Raw genomic sequence first — 16,429 nt, 5'->3', positions numbered from 1 at the left:
CACACACACACACACACACACACACACACAAACCCAGGACTGTGCTATGTATGATATTCCTTGAATACTCCCAGCTGCTCAAGAATGGGAAAGGACAAGGAAAACAAGTGGTTCAACTGATAAAGAGTCTCCACCAGTTTATAAGAAAAAGGTAATCCCATCAATAGCCTAAATTCCAGAAACTCCTTACTTGTCTTCATGTTGGTACTTTGCTAGAGGGGAAAAACAACTTTAGCTAGACAACTAGGCCTCCAGTAATCTGAGTCTTTAGCATATGAAAATCTCTTTGGGAACTTCACTTTTGACTTTACCTCCCCCAAGTCCATGGTATATTACCAGTCATTCTTCACAACCCTAGTGCAGCTCCTTCTGCCCACCTCAAGAATTCTTTCTTGGCTGTCAGCTCCGAACTCCCCCATCACCCCAAACCTTGATATTATCTGTATCCAGCTTTCCCTCTTACCAATGCCCACACTAAGCTTTATTGTCAGATGTTTCTAACACATGGTCTTGCATAGCTTCACCCATTCAGCAAGCATTTATTGGCTACCTATTATATGCCAGGCATTGGGGAAGATAAAGAAGACCCAGTTATTGCCCATGAAAGTCCAGACTCCCAGCACAATAATCAAATAAATAAGATTCCAGGATAATGTGAAAAGTACTCCAATGGAGATTCATGCAAAGTATGATGAAAGCCTAGGGTCAGGATGCTTCTCAGCTCCTTGTATCAGGTGTTATCTCCTTCACCGAGAGTACACTTACCTTCCTTATTCCTGTTCGATAATCTCTTACTAATCCTTCAAACTCCAGTTCAAATGTCCAGTTTTACTTCATAAACTGGCCTGGAAAGATTTCATGCTTCTTCCCAGCAGCTCCTATATCTGTGCGTCACATGGTAATAAACAACTTACTGCTATATTATGATGACATTTTCACTGCAACTTTTGTGGAAAAGTAAACCTTCAAATGTTAAAAAGAGAGCTGGCACAGCTGCAAAATAATGATTCCATCTAATGACAACAATCAAACTTTTAAAGTTAAGATTAGCCATCCAAGAAACGTATTTGCTCCACAGTTTTATTTATCCCCATTTTTAATGGAAACACAATATTCACAGAGGAAAGTGCACATATCATGCTCAATGAATTTTCACACAATGGACACAGTCCAGTAACCCACACCCAGTCTTAAGTCTTTCTAAGTCGCAGCAATAATCAGAACATCCATAGTCTGACACTACAGGGGCAACAATCTAGTTTTTAACTGAACCGTTTTTTCAAAAATAAAAACTCTTTTAAATATCAAATTAAGAATTTCAAAGAACAGAAAAACTACAGCAGAAAAATACTTTAGGAATAAATAAGACACTAAATTGAATCAGCTGTACAATCTAATCAGAGATACTCTCTTTCAAAACTATCTATGTTCCTTGAAAATACTTTTAGATTTTTAAATGCATGCTTGCTTTTTCCAAGCTTTATTTTTGTTGAAGGGCATAAAATTTTTAAATTAAGACAAAAACTTAAAAAAAATTCTTAATTTTGTTTGTGAACCTTCTAATAGCAATAGTCAAATATCCCCCAAATAACCACAATTTACCAACCAAATCTCTTTCAAATAGCTACAAGCTGGCCCAGCTCTTCCTGCATCTAAATCCTTGAAAAGTTAATTTTTTTTTTAATGTTTTTATTTATTTCTAGGAGAGAGAGAGACAGCGTGAGCAGGGGAGGGTCAGAGAGAGAGGGAGTCACAGACTGAAACAGGCTCCAGGCTCTGAGCTGGCAGTCAGCACAGAGCCTGACACGGGGCCCGAACCCACGAACCGCGAGATCATGACCTAAGCGAAAGTCGGACGCTTAACCGACTAAGCCACCCAGGCGCCCCTGAAAAGTTAATTTTAATGAAATGGTGACTCGACAGATTTCTGAAAGCATCCTCATTCCTGTTGATAATTTCTCTCCTACAGATAGCCAGTTTTATGAAGAAAGGACTAGCAATCCCAGGATGAGACCTGAATTCTTCTGTAATGAGTAGTTTAGGAAACTTTAGGCAAATCCCTTAAACTCTGTGAACCAGTTTCCTCATCTGTAAAAATAGGGATTACATTATCAAATAGATGATTATTTTTAAAAAAAAAAAAAAGCTCCTTCCAAATTCAGTTATATTTGTGAAGTATTGCTGTTAAATCTAGAATAATGAACATAAAGTCAGAAGCCAAATTTTAGAGCCTTAATCCTACCAATCTTTGTTCATTGACCTCAATGGAGTCATTAAAGCTCTCTGGGCTTCATTGGTAAGAACAAACAGCAGACCAGATCACTGGCTCTAATAACTGTCTGGGTCATGGAAAGATTGAAATTCATGATGCTTTTTGCAGAACATGTTCCTGTGAGTAAAATATTGATTAACCTACTAAGTTCAGTTCTATCACACACAGAGGACTCTTATTACCAGAAAATTTAACCATACTATACCTATTAGAAAAAAGAAAATCACAGCCACAAGCAAACAAGGCCACAAAAAAGTGAGCTATTTGCATTTTTCCATTAATATGCATTCATATGTACCTATACAGATTTCACCGTGAATTCAGTTAGTATTCTCAGGCCAACAAATGGCAAGAAGTGACAAAGGTTAAAAGAAACTGCATTAAAACCTTTTTAATGAAGAAATTCTACTCATTATCTAATTTTAAAAAAGGAAGAACAACCCTGTCCTTAATTATTAATCACTTAATTATTCAATTTTAAAATAGAACTCTTTACCCCAGCCTGTGGGAGCAGAGCTGGAGGGCTGAAGCACTGGCCACTCTTCAAGGTACCTTTAAGCCTTAGGACTTGATTTCCACTGAAATTTGCATTCTGTCTGTATATGCTACATACTGTTCTGGGCATAAATAACAATGCAATATTTAAAAATTTTTTAATGTTTATTTTTGAGTGAGAGAGAGACACGGAGCATGAGCAGGGAAGGGGTAGAGAGACAGGGAAATGCAGAATCTGAAACAGGCTCTCAGCACAGAGCCTAACACTGGGCTTGAACTCACAAACTGTGAGGTCATAACCTGAGCCACAGTCGGACACATAACCAACTGAGCCACCCAGGGGCCCCCAATGTAATCTTTTTAATAGTGCCTAATAAACGGACTGTTTTTAATGAAACAGCCCAGCCCATATACATGTACATGTACTCACAAATAAACACCCACAGAACACAACCCTAGAGGGCTGCGTCCACTGAAGACATCCTTGGATCACACTGAATGCTCTAATAGTACATCTTATTCCATATTTGACAAATCAAGCACAGGCCATGTTTTCTTACAAAAGACCCTTGCAACTAGATATTCGAAATTTCCCCCCACACTCTATAAACATTACAGTATATTTATAACGTATACTTGTAGCATTCATTGCATAGGCTAGCTTCAAAATGAAGACAGCTGTAAATGGTAAGAAAAATGATCTTATTACTACAATTCCTCCTTTTAAGAGCACTAGTACACAACTTTTAGTCATGATTATTTTAGGTGTAGCAGTCCCAAATTAATGGGAAAAATAATCCTAGATATACTTAGGCTAAAATACAAAATATTTCACAATAATTCTCCTTCATATAACTGATTTCTGGTTAAAAGAAAAACAAGACAATGTTGAAATAGAACACTTTGAGACACTGTTTTTCTTGGTAGAAATTATGTTTTCCTGTAAGTAACTTACTGGTGACATAATGTAGAATACAAGGAAAGTTGGTAATTGAAGCCCCATTTTGCTTTCTAAAATCTGAAGACTTTGAGATGCTTTAATTCCTTCAAGCACATGCCTAATCATTACATAAGTCAGAACAGGCTATACCAGTTCATGTTCCCCCATTTCCATTTTGTCCCAGATATCGCCCTTTGAATGCAGAAACATTGAACATTTAACCAGAATGTTAAAAAAAAAAAAAAAAAAGGCAAAGGAAGCCCAGCTCATTAGTTGACTGCAGACCTTTGTGAATCAAATACAAAAAAAGAGGTGGAAATCTCAGACCATTCAAATGAGAAAATACCAGGTTATATTTTCAGACTTCCATTTTAAAGGACTGCATCCTTTTATGGAAAAAGAACTGCTGGACTTCTTTAGAATACACGGAACTCTAATTTTCCTTCACATTTATCAATTCTTTCAGTAATTGGATAATTTTTTCTGGATTAAGTATATTCAAGGTCGAAAGAGTAGGACCCAAACTCTATGAGATTGGGGTTGAAACAGACCCAAAATTAAACTCATGAAAATAACAATATTAGTCTCATAAATAAATTTTTTTAAAAAATTTTTAAATGTTTTGTATTTATTTCTGAGAAAGAGAGAGCATGAGCAGGGGAGGGTCAGAGAGAGAGAGACACACAGAATCTGAAACAGGCTCCAGGCTCTGAGCTAGCTGTCAGCACAAAGCCCAACGTGAGGCTCAAACCCACAAATAGTGAGATGATGACCTGAGCCGAAGCCGGACACTTAACTGACTGAGCCACCCAGGCACCCCAAGTCTCATAAATAAGATTAAAAATAAATCTTCCCACCAGTTCCTTTGACTTCTGAACCACCTTTTGAAGTTTAGCAGAATAAATTCTCCTAAAGGGAGCAATCAATTTCAGCAAACCCAAGAGGCATTATTCTTTTACTGTATTATTCTCATCCAAGTCACTAAATAACATTTATTCAAGTGCCATGAAAACAGGAAAAGAAAAATAGATAAAGGATGGCTGCTGTCCCACTGTCCCCTGACAACACATTCACAATTCCTGTTCTCCTGAAGCCAACAATAATTGTAGGTCATGAATGCATTTTAATTACACTCAAAAGTATAATTACATTGAAAATATTGTCATAATGCATCTCTTCAATTTCAGCATATTTTAGATAGCTTTTAATAATAGGCATAAGAGAGCTATAACACTTGCCCATGATTTTATTCATATTATATTTAAACACTTAACATGGTATTCTAGCAAAAACACCAGCTAGAAATGAGTCCCAAACTCTTCATGATTGTAAAGCTCACAGAGCATTTACATGAGAAAACTGTGATCTGCAGATGGAAAAGTACCCATCCATTAAAATTATTAATTCCTTTGCTTTCTCAATCGTTAGGCTATTGCTATGGCAATCACAATAACTCCTTTTCCTTTTTAAATACTCACACAGAGCACAACACAATCACAAAACCTCCTTCTTTAGTAGTGTGTGACTATCAGCTGTTATTTGTTCCCAATATAACTTTATGAATCAGAGAGCAAGTGTTTTCATACTGAAAAGTTCTTAAAATGACAAAGGAAAATGACAAAGGAAACTTGTGTTCTTATTCAGATGCAGAAATTTTACTAGATCATGCTGCCTCCCAGAGGCCAAGGTACATAAAAATACTACATTCATCACAATTGTTTACTTTCAACAAACATCACATGGCCTCAAGTTGATGTGTTGACAGCAACCAAACAGAACATGACCTGCTTTTTTTTTTTTAACTTCAAGTGATTCTTTCTCATTTCTGTGTAAATATCTACTTGCATTTTAAAAAATTGAAAATGGTTAGGTAAAAACGTATACTGCAAATGATTAAGCAAATAGCATACATATTCTGCTGTCAATCACAAATATGGAGTATTAATAAATGCAAACACTGAAAACGTATCCTGTAAGTTTAAACACAATGTCCTGATAGCTCTTTAAATATCTGAAAGGACTACATTGCTATATTTAATAGAGCCATACACCTAAAAAAGCTGCAGTATAAAGTAAAATTTTCTCTGAAAGGATGTGCTGTTAAACAAAATGCACAGCAAACATATTGAGAATGAACACACGTGCATGCAGCTATTGCTGCGAAACCCTTGTTCACAATATTACTGTTAAACAATCTGTAGACAACACTAGATGAATAAAATGTCTTAATTCAAGGAAGTCAAGAACAATGCAATCTCCCTCGCTGCTTTTTGGCCACATGCTGCTTCATTGTGTTCATGTAATAAAAGATCTGGCAAGTGGAAAGTTTCAATGCATTCACACGGGGAAATTCTGTAGCAGTTACCCTGGGGATAAACACACTGTATAGCACAAAGAGCCATTCTAAGTAGGTCAAAACACCTCCAAATGATATTTAAAATTACCAGAACCTTCATAAAAGATTTTAATACTGTCACATCATCCAAAAGGGAAGAAAAATTCAAAGTTCACAAGATACACAGTTAGAAACAAGAATATTAAAGATTATAAAAAGAGTAACTGTTTAAAGATTTAAATTTCCTAAGATTGTAAGTTAAAGTCTAGTCAATTTACTAGCAAAATATTTGGTCAAAAGTATGCTTATGATCTTGATGAATTAAATAAAAGAAAATAAAACCTAATGGCTAGAATAGAAATACAGAAGCATGGAAACCAAAACTTGTTCAAAACAATCATTTGGTAAAGACTCGGAGGCTGGCACATATCACATTGATACTGCTTTTTTTAATATTTGTTTTTGAGAGAGGGAGAGAGAAAGAGAGCGTGCAAGCAAGCTGGGGGAGGGGCACAGAGCGAAGGGGAAGCAGGCTACAGGCTCCAAGCTGTCAGCACAGAGCCCGATGTGGGCTTGAACCCACAAACTGTTGAGGTCATGACCTGAGCTAAAGTCAGATGCTCAATCAACTCAAGCCACCCAAGTGCCCCTAAAATAAAAACTTTTTTTTGAAATAGACTAAGGATAAATGAAAGGGCAAAAGTCAAAGATTCTATTAGTAACAACCAGGGCTTACAGGCATCTTGTGAAGGATGCCAGAAAAGCAAATAGTGCATATAGAAAACTAATTTCTCCTGGACTCTTACACCAAAACTGCAAAACTCTTGCTACCATTTTCCTCATTTTTTCAACAATTTCTGACTGGGCACTCTACATAGTGAGAAAGAGAACTTTAAAAGCTATAGCATCTTTTCCTCCCATGACTCAACAGAAATCCAAGGCCTTAAAGTTCAAAAGACCATGGTATCCTAAAGATGACTGGCCTAAAAATGCTAAATCCTCACAACTATTCTGATTTTACGTCTAGATGTGACAACCCCAGTGTATTTACATTAAAATAAAAAATTTTGGGATTTTTTTGGTGACAAATATCCAAGAACACGTTACAAAGAGGTAAATTTATTCTAAAGATAGAATGGTTTCTCACAGAATCCAAACGCAGAATTCAAATTCAGTCTCAAGAAAGACTAGAACTGAGAATTGAAGACCACCAAGAATCAAGGGAATGTCTGCTGCTCACCTCTGTTTCATTTCATTAACTATTCCTTCCGTGCTCACAACGTTCCCTGTTATTTTCCTCCGGGGTTCCACACATCAGCCCCATTTTCACATATTAACATGATATTCTTTAATCAAGTTCCACATTCCTAGAAAAATACTTTAATTTTTTATTTAAATTTCCAGTTAGTTAACATACACTGTAATATTAGTCCTAAAAAAATATTCTGATTGGCCCAGATAAGGTCTGCCTGTGTATGATCAAATCATCTGTGCCCAATCAAATGGGTAGCTGGAAGCTCATCCACTGGTGACAAATTCTCTTTGCTTTTAAATGTCTGAAACTAAAAAATGTCTAAAATGTTTTTACTTCACTTTTATTTTTGAAAGAGATTTTTGGTGATATAGAGCTCTAGGTTTATCGTTTTCTTTCTGTTCCTTTTTTTTTGAGTTCTTTAAATGTGTTGTTCCTTTGCTTTCTCACTTGCATTGCTTTAGATGAAATCTGCTATCAAAGACCTCTACATGTATGGTGTCTTTTAACCTCTGGTTGCTTTTATTTATTTTTAATATATTTAAATTTTTTTTAATATTTATTTTTTGAGAAAGAGAGAGAAAGTCCAAATACGGGAGGGCAGAGAGAGAGAGAGAGAGAGAGAGAGAGAGAGAGGGAGACACAGAATCTGAAGCAGGCTCCAGGCTCCTCTGAGCTGTCAGCAGAGAGCTCAGTGTAGGGCTTGAACTCAAGAACTGCAAAATGGTGACCTGAGCCAAAATTGGACACTCAACTGAGCCCCCCAGGCACCCCACTTTTGGTTGCTTTTAAGATGTTCTCTTTATCATGGATTTTGAGCAATGTAATTATGATATGCTTCTGTGTAACTTTCTGTTTGTGCTTGGAGCTTACTAAACTTTTTACATTTACAGATTTATTGTTTCCATCAACTTTAGAATATTTTTGACTATTTCTTCAAAAATTTTTTTCTGTCTCCCACCCCTTTCTTCTTCCCTTCAAGAACTACACGTACACCGTATCAGGCTGCATAAAGTTGACCATGGTTCACTTACTCTTTTTTCACCTTTTTCTCAGTCTTGTCCCCCACCCCCATGTTTTATTTCAGATAGTTTCTATTATGCTTAAAGTTCCTTAGTCTTTTTTCTGCAATATCTAACCTGCCATTATTTCCACCCAGTGTGTTTTTCATCTGATAGTTTCCGTGTTTAGAATTTCTATTTTGGTCTTTTTTTCATCCCTCACATCTGTATTTTAACACATGGAATATAGTTATAATAACCTGTTTTAATGCCTTCTGATCATTGTAACATCCGTTAGCTCTGGATTGGTTTCAAGTGATTATCCTCCACATTAAGGATCGTGTTCCTATTTCTTTGCATACCTAGTAATCTTTGAATGAATGCCAGACATTGTTAATGTTATTCTGCTGGGTACTAGATATTTTTATATTCCTATAAATATTCTTACGTTTGGTTCCAAGATGCAGTTAGAAATTACTTGAAAACTGTGCCTCTTGGGTCTTGCTTTTATGATTTGTTAGGTAGATCCAAGGCATTGCTCATTCTAGGACTACTTAATTCTCCACTCTTAAGGCATAATCATTTTGAGTATTCTCTCCAATATCCCATCATGACTCAGAAAAAGTACTATTCCCTTTGAGCATTGGGCACTGTTTCTTATAATCTATGTTGGGTGGTTTATTCTGGGCTTTGGGTAGTTTCCTTTTATGCAAACATTGATCAATATTCTATAGAAGGTCTCTCTGTAGATCTCTAGGGATTTCTCTTTGTAGCTCTTTTCTCTCTGGTACTATGTCCTACAAATTCTAACCACAGTGGCCTCCCTGATTTCTCAACTCAGTCCTCTGCATTCCTCCTGAAATTTCCTTCCCTGAGCTGTGAATGAGAAGCATTCTTATGACAATAAAACTTGAGAAATTTTAGAGCTCACCTCATTTCCCATCTTCCCGGAATAACAATTGTCAGGATCTTTGTTCTTTATTACTTTATGCCATGACTTTTGTCTGTTTTGTTTGTTGGGTGGTTGGTTGCTTTGTTTTGTTTTCGATGGGAGGGTAAATTCAGTTATTCCATTTTAGGCAGAAGCATAACTTCAAGCCTATCCATTTGGAAAGTGGGAGAGAAGCAGCAATTCAGAGACTGACTGGCAGATACCCCCAGAAGTATCTATACCAGATGGATTCTATACCACATGAATTCTATAATAATACTCAGGAGTATATGGAATTTACCAAATCACACCAGTCATATTTGGCATTTACTGATTTATTTTTTAAGCAAATATTTACTAAGTGTCTAGTATGTTTCAGACTGTTAGGATATACAAGTGAAGAAAATGTGGTTTCTGTCCTCCTACAGCTCATAATTCTGTAGAGAAAACAGACCCTAAACAAGTAATAGTTCATAAGTAGTAGGGGATGAGAATGAATGATGACCACATAGTCACCTGAAATGAAACAAGCCTTAAAAACTAAAGTAAGTTGTAAATAGGGGGTGGGCTGGGGAACGGGTAAAATGGGTGAAAGGAAGTGGGAGGTATAGGCTTCTAGCTATGGAATGAGTAAGTCTCAGGGATGGAAGGTACAGGATAGGGAACATTATAGTAGCATTGTGTGGAGACAGATGGCAGCCACACTATGTTATATGCCTGAAACTAATTTAACATTGTGTACCAACTATATTTCAGTTAAAACAAAGAGTAAACATAGGGTACGCCGAAGAGCCAAGGAAGAAATCTTGTCAGAATAAAAATTTAAAACCCTAGTGTTAGAAATATCTTAATTTAAACTTTATATGAAATAGCTAATAACTGCCTTATTTCATCATTTACTAAACTGATAAAATAACAATAAGAAATTATGTTCTGGGGCGCCTGGGTAGCTCAGTCAGTTAAGCATCCAACTCTTGATTTTGGCTCAGGTCATGATCCAAATGACCCCATAGCTCAATGTGGAGCCTGCTTGAGATTTTCTCTCCCTCTCTCTCTCTCTCTCTCTGCCTCTTCTCAACTCATACTCTCTCTCTAAAATATTTTTTTTAAAAAGTAATTATGTGGGTGCCTGGGTGGCTCAGGTCCCCATGATCTCATGATCCCATGGTTCGTGAGTTTGAGTCCCAGGTTGGGCTCACTGCTATCAGCACAGGGCCTGCTTTGGATCCTCTGTCTCCACTCCACCTTCTGTCACTCCCCTACCTACAGCTCTTTCTCACTCTCTCAAAAATAAACATAAAAAAAAATTATGTTTAGTACCTGAAAAGTTTTCTCCGTTTTCACATTTATGTAGACTATAATGTCCAATAAATCACTGAATTACTGATTTGATTCACACACTTCCTTCTTTTAAAATAAGTATAGTAAAGGTAAAATTATTTAATTACAAGTTATTTTTACTTACTTGCTAAGGAGTCTATCTTATTCTCTGAGTATCTTACCTTTTTATTCTTTCCTTAGGAGTTATCTGTTTGAATGTCAGTATCTTAAATGACCACGAAGTTACCAACTCTGTCCTCCTGACTTCTGATATACCATCCAACTCACTGTAAATTTCAAATTAATGTGACCCAAATTAACACAGAAACCTCTCATATCACTAATAGCACTCAAACATAATGTATGTTAAAATTTTACTACCATAAAATCGTCAGAAGAGAATAGATTCAGTCTTTACAAATCACTATGCATACCCATGAGCTACCTAGGTATTACACAAAGTCCTGAAGGAAGACAAGCACCGAGGAGTGAATACATTTTGGAGTGAGGGGAAACACTAACAAAAAGTTGCCATGAAATCCTTTACCATGGGAAAAAGTCTTTGAGTATAGATTAACCTGGCAATTAAAAAAGTACTTCTCTCAAGGAAGAAACTAGGCTGCTCATTTCCACTCTGCTTTTTGGGCAACTTAAGTTTTTGCATTTCAAAGTATGTGACACTAATGCTTTAATAAGGTAAAATGCAAAGACACCTGTACAGGGTATATATACTCATTCCCTCAAGTCACTCCCACATTATTCATTTACACTGTGATTATGTTAAAAGGAGAACAGAACATAGATACCACATAGTTCTGCTCCTGGAACATAAGAGAACTACTCTTTCACTTCCCATTACCAACATGCTTATTTCTCCTCAACACTACCCAGTGTTTGTAAATATCAATTCAGCAACTGGCTGACAGGTTGGAAAATAAACAATTTTTATAGTCTTTTCATATTTTACCTTTAGTAGGTTCATTTTATTAAAGACAAACGCTCGTAGTAATCAAGTCTACTCTGTCCCTGATGGCAATAGCCTGCTATGAAGAAAAACTGGGAATTGTTCTTGATGGAAAGGAAATTAATTAATACCACATAAAATACTTTTAGAATGCAAGTCCAAAACTCCTACTAAAAAAGTAACTGAATTGATTAATTCAACAAGTATTTATTCAACATTATATAGCAGATGTTTTACGCTAGGTATTGGGTGTGCACTATAAATAAAACAGATGTAATCCTGCCCTCCTGGATCTTCTCTTCAGAGAACAAGGGAGATGATAAGCATATGAACAAATAGATTTAAAAAATAAAGTGTGCTAGCATCATGGGAAAATGAACAGTTTCTGAAGACACCGTTCATTAGAATTTGAAATAATGAGCCAAAATCAGGCTCTTTCCAAGCAGGGTGGACAAGCTGAGTATCAGTCTGCTTCTGTACAGGATGAACATAGAATTTAGCAGCCAAACTAGAACACTTATCCAGGACCAATGCTAAACAGGAAGAGATGCCAAGAGAACCCAGGAGAGCCCCAGAAAGACGAGTATTAGATCAAAAATGGGGATAACAATATCTACCTTTTAAGGTTATTGTTGAATTGAAATACTTTAAAAGGTGTAACACATAGGGACGCCTGGGTGGCTCAGTCAGTTAAGTGTCCAACTTTGGCTCAGGTCATGATCTTGTGGTTTGTGAGTTTGAGCCCCGTGTCAGGCTCTGTGCTGACAGCTCTGAGCTGACAGCCTGCTTGAGATTCTGTGTTTCTCTCTCTCTCTACTCCTCCCCCACTCATGTGCGCTCTCTCGTGTTCTCTCTCTCTCTCTCTGACTAGAAAATAAACATTTAAAAAAATAAGTAAAAGGTGTAACACATAAAAAGGGATCTACTTTTATTCTAATTGGATATAGTTCTATACTTTCTAGAGATCTAGAATAGATCCTTCCCAATTCCTATCCTAACTTCCTCAATCTAAATTTTACCAATCCTTCAAAATTAAACTCAAACACCGTTTTTGACATATTCATTTTATGAAGTCTTCTGCTAACAGCTGAATGACAAAAGGGCAATATGCGCTGAAAGATCAGATTCTAGAATAAGCAGATCCAAGGGGGAAGAGGCGAAGCAGATTTTAAACCAAGTCAAATAGAATCTAGTACTTGTATGGCTATATCCAATCTGTGCTCTAGTGAGAAGATCTTGTGCTCTTCAAAAATTTTCTGTGGAGAAGGTACCTGGGTGACTCAGTCAGTTAAGCATCCATCTCTTGATTTTGGCTCAGGTCATGACTTCACAGTCTCGTGGGTTCAAGCCCCATGTCACGGCTCTGTGCTGACAGCACAGAGCCTGCTTGGGATTCTCTCTCTCTCCCTCTTCCTCTCCCCATTCATGCTCTGTCTCTGTCAAAATAAATAAACTTAAAAAAAAAAAAAAAAAAAGATGTGCTCGCTTCAGCAGCACATATACAAAAAAAAAAAAAATTCTCTGTGGAGAGGATCTGGGATGATGACTGCATAGGAAGCACCAGGAATCTTGCCTCCCCACCTAGGCAACAATTCTGCAGAATTTCTCTGATGTTAACTATTTTAGAACTCTGGAGTCAGTTGAAGGCTTGTAACTTCGAGGGGGAGACTTGAGTGGTAAACTGCACTCAGTATAGGTCAACTTCAGCTCTTAGCACAGCAGCAGCAACCTATTCCCCACCCCCAGCCACAGGATAGGCAGTAGTTTACATACAGCTTATAGGAACCAGGGTGGGCAAAAAGGAGCCCATCCTCCAAATTTCAGGATCTATGCTCTCATTTCAGATTGCTTCTTCTGATCATAGAGGTGCAGACACAGAGGTGGGCAACCACTATTGTGGCAGAATTATGACTCAAACTTTCAAATGTCAAAACTAAAGAAAATTTTGAAAGCAGCAAGAGAGGAGTAAATCATCACAAAAAAGGATCCTCATTAAGAGGATAAACAGATTTCTCATCAGAAACTTTAGAGGCCGGAAGACTGTGGGCCAATATATTCAAATTGCTAAAAGAAAAAAAAACCCTCTCAACCAAGAATCCTATATCCAGCAAAACAGTCCTTCAAAAGTAAGGAAGAAATTAAGACATTCCCATGCAAACAAAAGCTGGGGGAGTCTCTGATCACTAGATATGCACTGCAAGAAATTCTCAAGGGAGTCCTGCATGGGAAAATAAAGAGGTCAGTAGACAGTAACTCACAGCCATATAGAGAAATAAAGACCTCAATAAAGGTAAATACATGGTGATAATAAAAGCCAGTCTTATCTTAACAATGCTTTGTAACTGAACTTTCTGTACTCTACATGATTTAAGATACTGTTATATCAAGGAAAAACCCAATTATCAGTCTAAAAGCTAGTATTACTGTAACTTTGGCTTGTAACTCAAAATCTGGTTTTCTACATAAAAGACTAATGCATTAAAAAAAATTACCAGTTTGTTTTAGGGCACACAATGCATAAAGATGTAATTTTTAAATTATTTTTATTATAGTCTATTGTCAAGTTGGTTTCCATATAACACCCAGTGCACATCTCCACAAGTGCCCTCCCCCATGCCCATCACCCCCTTCCCCTCTCCCCTACCCTCATCAACCCTCAGGTGTTGTCAGTATTTAAGAGTTTCTTATGGTTTGCCTCCCTCCCTCTCCTTAACTATTTTTCCCCTTCCCCTCCCCCATGGTCCTCTGTTAAGTTTCTCCTGTTCCACATAGGAATGAAAACATACAGTATCTGTCTTTCTCTGCCTGACTTATTTCACTTAGCATAATAACCCTGAGTTCCATTCACATTGCTACAAATGGCCAGATTTCATTCTTTCTCATTGCCATGTTGTACTCCATTGTATATATAGACCACATCTTCTTGATCATTCATCAGTTGATGGACATATAGGCTTTTTCCCTGATTTGGCTATTGTTGAGAGTGGTGCTATGAACATTGGGGTACATGTGCCCCCATGCATCAGCACGCCTGTATCCCTTGGGTAAATCCCTAAGAGTGCTATTGCTGGGTCATAGAGGAGTTCTATTGTTAATTTTTTTTTTATTTTACTTTTTTGTTTTTATTATGTACTACATTGCTACACTGCACAACCTTTTAGAAAGGGCAGGTGAGTACAACTGAGTTACTCTTCATCAGTCAGGGAAAGGCTTCTTTAATCGATATTCTCCAAACCCTTTGACACATAATAACGATTAACTCCAGAGATGCGCCTGTCTCTTTGCATCAAACTCCACTGATACGGGTAATAGGCAACCCTTTTTTCCTTGCCCCCCGTTACAGAACCTGTGGATGTGCGTGGTGGCTATGTCGGAGATGACCAAGCACACGGCCATGACGCCGATCCCTAGCAGGATCTCAAACCACATCGTACCGTGCGCTTGCCAGGGCTGAGTCCTTCCTTCCTGGCCCCCTAAAGGTGACCCGGCCTCCCTATTGTTAATTGTTTGAGGAACCTCCACACTGTTTTCCAGAGTGGCTGTACTAGTTTACATTCCTACCAATAGTGTAAGAGGGTGCCCATTTCTCCACATCCTCGCCAGCATCTATAGTCTCCTGATTTGTTCATTTTAGCCACTGTGACTGGCGTGAGGTGGTATCTCAGTGTGGTTTTGATTTGTATTTCCCTGATGATGAGTGCTGTTGAGCATCGTTTCATGCGTCTGTTGGCCATAAAGATGCAATTTTTTGACATTAACAACCCAAAGAGTGAAGATAGACCTGTAAGAGAGACTTTTTGTATGTTACTGAAGTTAATCTGGCATAATTCAAATTCATGTTATAACTTTAGGATTACATGTAATCTCCATGGCAATCACATAGAAAATTACTATAGAATATACATAAAAGGAAATGGGAAAGGCAGGTAAACTTTTCATTACAAAGAAAAAAATGGGTCAATAAAAGAAGACAGTAATGCAGGAAATAAGTGACAAAAAAACCTATAAAGCACACAGGCATACAGAAACAGCAAAATAAGTTTCTCCTTATCAATAATTATGTTAAATGTAAATAAACTCTCCAGTCAAAAGTCAGATTGGTGCGGGATGCCTGGGTAGCTCAGTTATTTAGGCATCCAACTTCACCTCTGGTCATGATCTTGTGGTTCGTAGGTTCAAGCCCAACATCGGGCTCTGTGAGGACAGCTCAGAGCCTGGAGCCTGTGTCCGATTCTGTGTCTCCCTCTCTGCCCCTCCCCCTCTCATACTCTGTCTTTCTCACAAAAATAAACATTAAAAAAAAAAGTCAGATTGGCACAATGGATAAAAAGCACAATCCAACTATATGTTGTATATTAGGGACTTACTTAAGATCCAAAGACACAAAAAGTTTGGAAGTGAAAAGATGGGGAAATAAAAGATTTTCCATGCAAATAGTAACCAAAAGTGAGGAGTGACTATACTAATATCAAACAAAATGGGCTTTAAATCAAAAAAGGTTACAAGAGATAAAAATGACATTATATAATAAGAGGTTCAATACAGCAAGAAGATAACAATTATAAACACTTATCTAAGGACAGACCATCAAAATATACAGAACAAATACTGATAGACTTGAAAGAGAAATAAAAAGTTCTAAAAGTTAGAGACTTGAATATTCTACTCACAATAATGGATCGAATCACCAGGCAGAGGTAAGGAAATCAAAGATTTAACAAAACAAACCAACTAGCCTTAATAGACATATACAGAACACTATCCAACAATAGAATACATATTCTTGAACTGCACTTGGGACATTTTCTAGGACAAACCATATATAAGGACATGAATTAAGTCTCAAAAGACTTTTTTAATGTTTATATATTTTTGAGAGAGAGAGCATAGTGGAGGCAGCGGGGGGGGGGGGGGGGGGG

The 16,429-nt window shown here is 37.3% G+C and overlaps 1 protein-coding gene and 1 pseudogene across 1 annotated transcript in view; both read right to left on the bottom strand.

Moving 5' to 3' along the window:
- The window catches only part of FGD4 (FYVE, RhoGEF and PH domain containing 4), a 217,208-nt gene that overhangs the window by 172,283 nt on the left and 28,496 nt on the right, over positions 1-16,429 (bottom strand). The gene's annotated exons all lie outside the window — the stretch shown is intronic.
- LOC120242143 lies at positions 14,726-14,939 on the bottom strand (annotated as a pseudogene).

This window comes from Hyaena hyaena, unplaced genomic scaffold (genome assembly GCF_003009895.1).
Source record: "Hyaena hyaena isolate Hyena2069 unplaced genomic scaffold, ASM300989v1 scaffold_303, whole genome shotgun sequence".
Lineage (NCBI taxonomy): Eukaryota > Metazoa > Chordata > Mammalia > Carnivora > Hyaenidae > Hyaena > Hyaena hyaena.
Note: the sequence above shows the minus strand (reverse complement) of the source record. Positions and strands in the feature narration are given on the sequence as shown.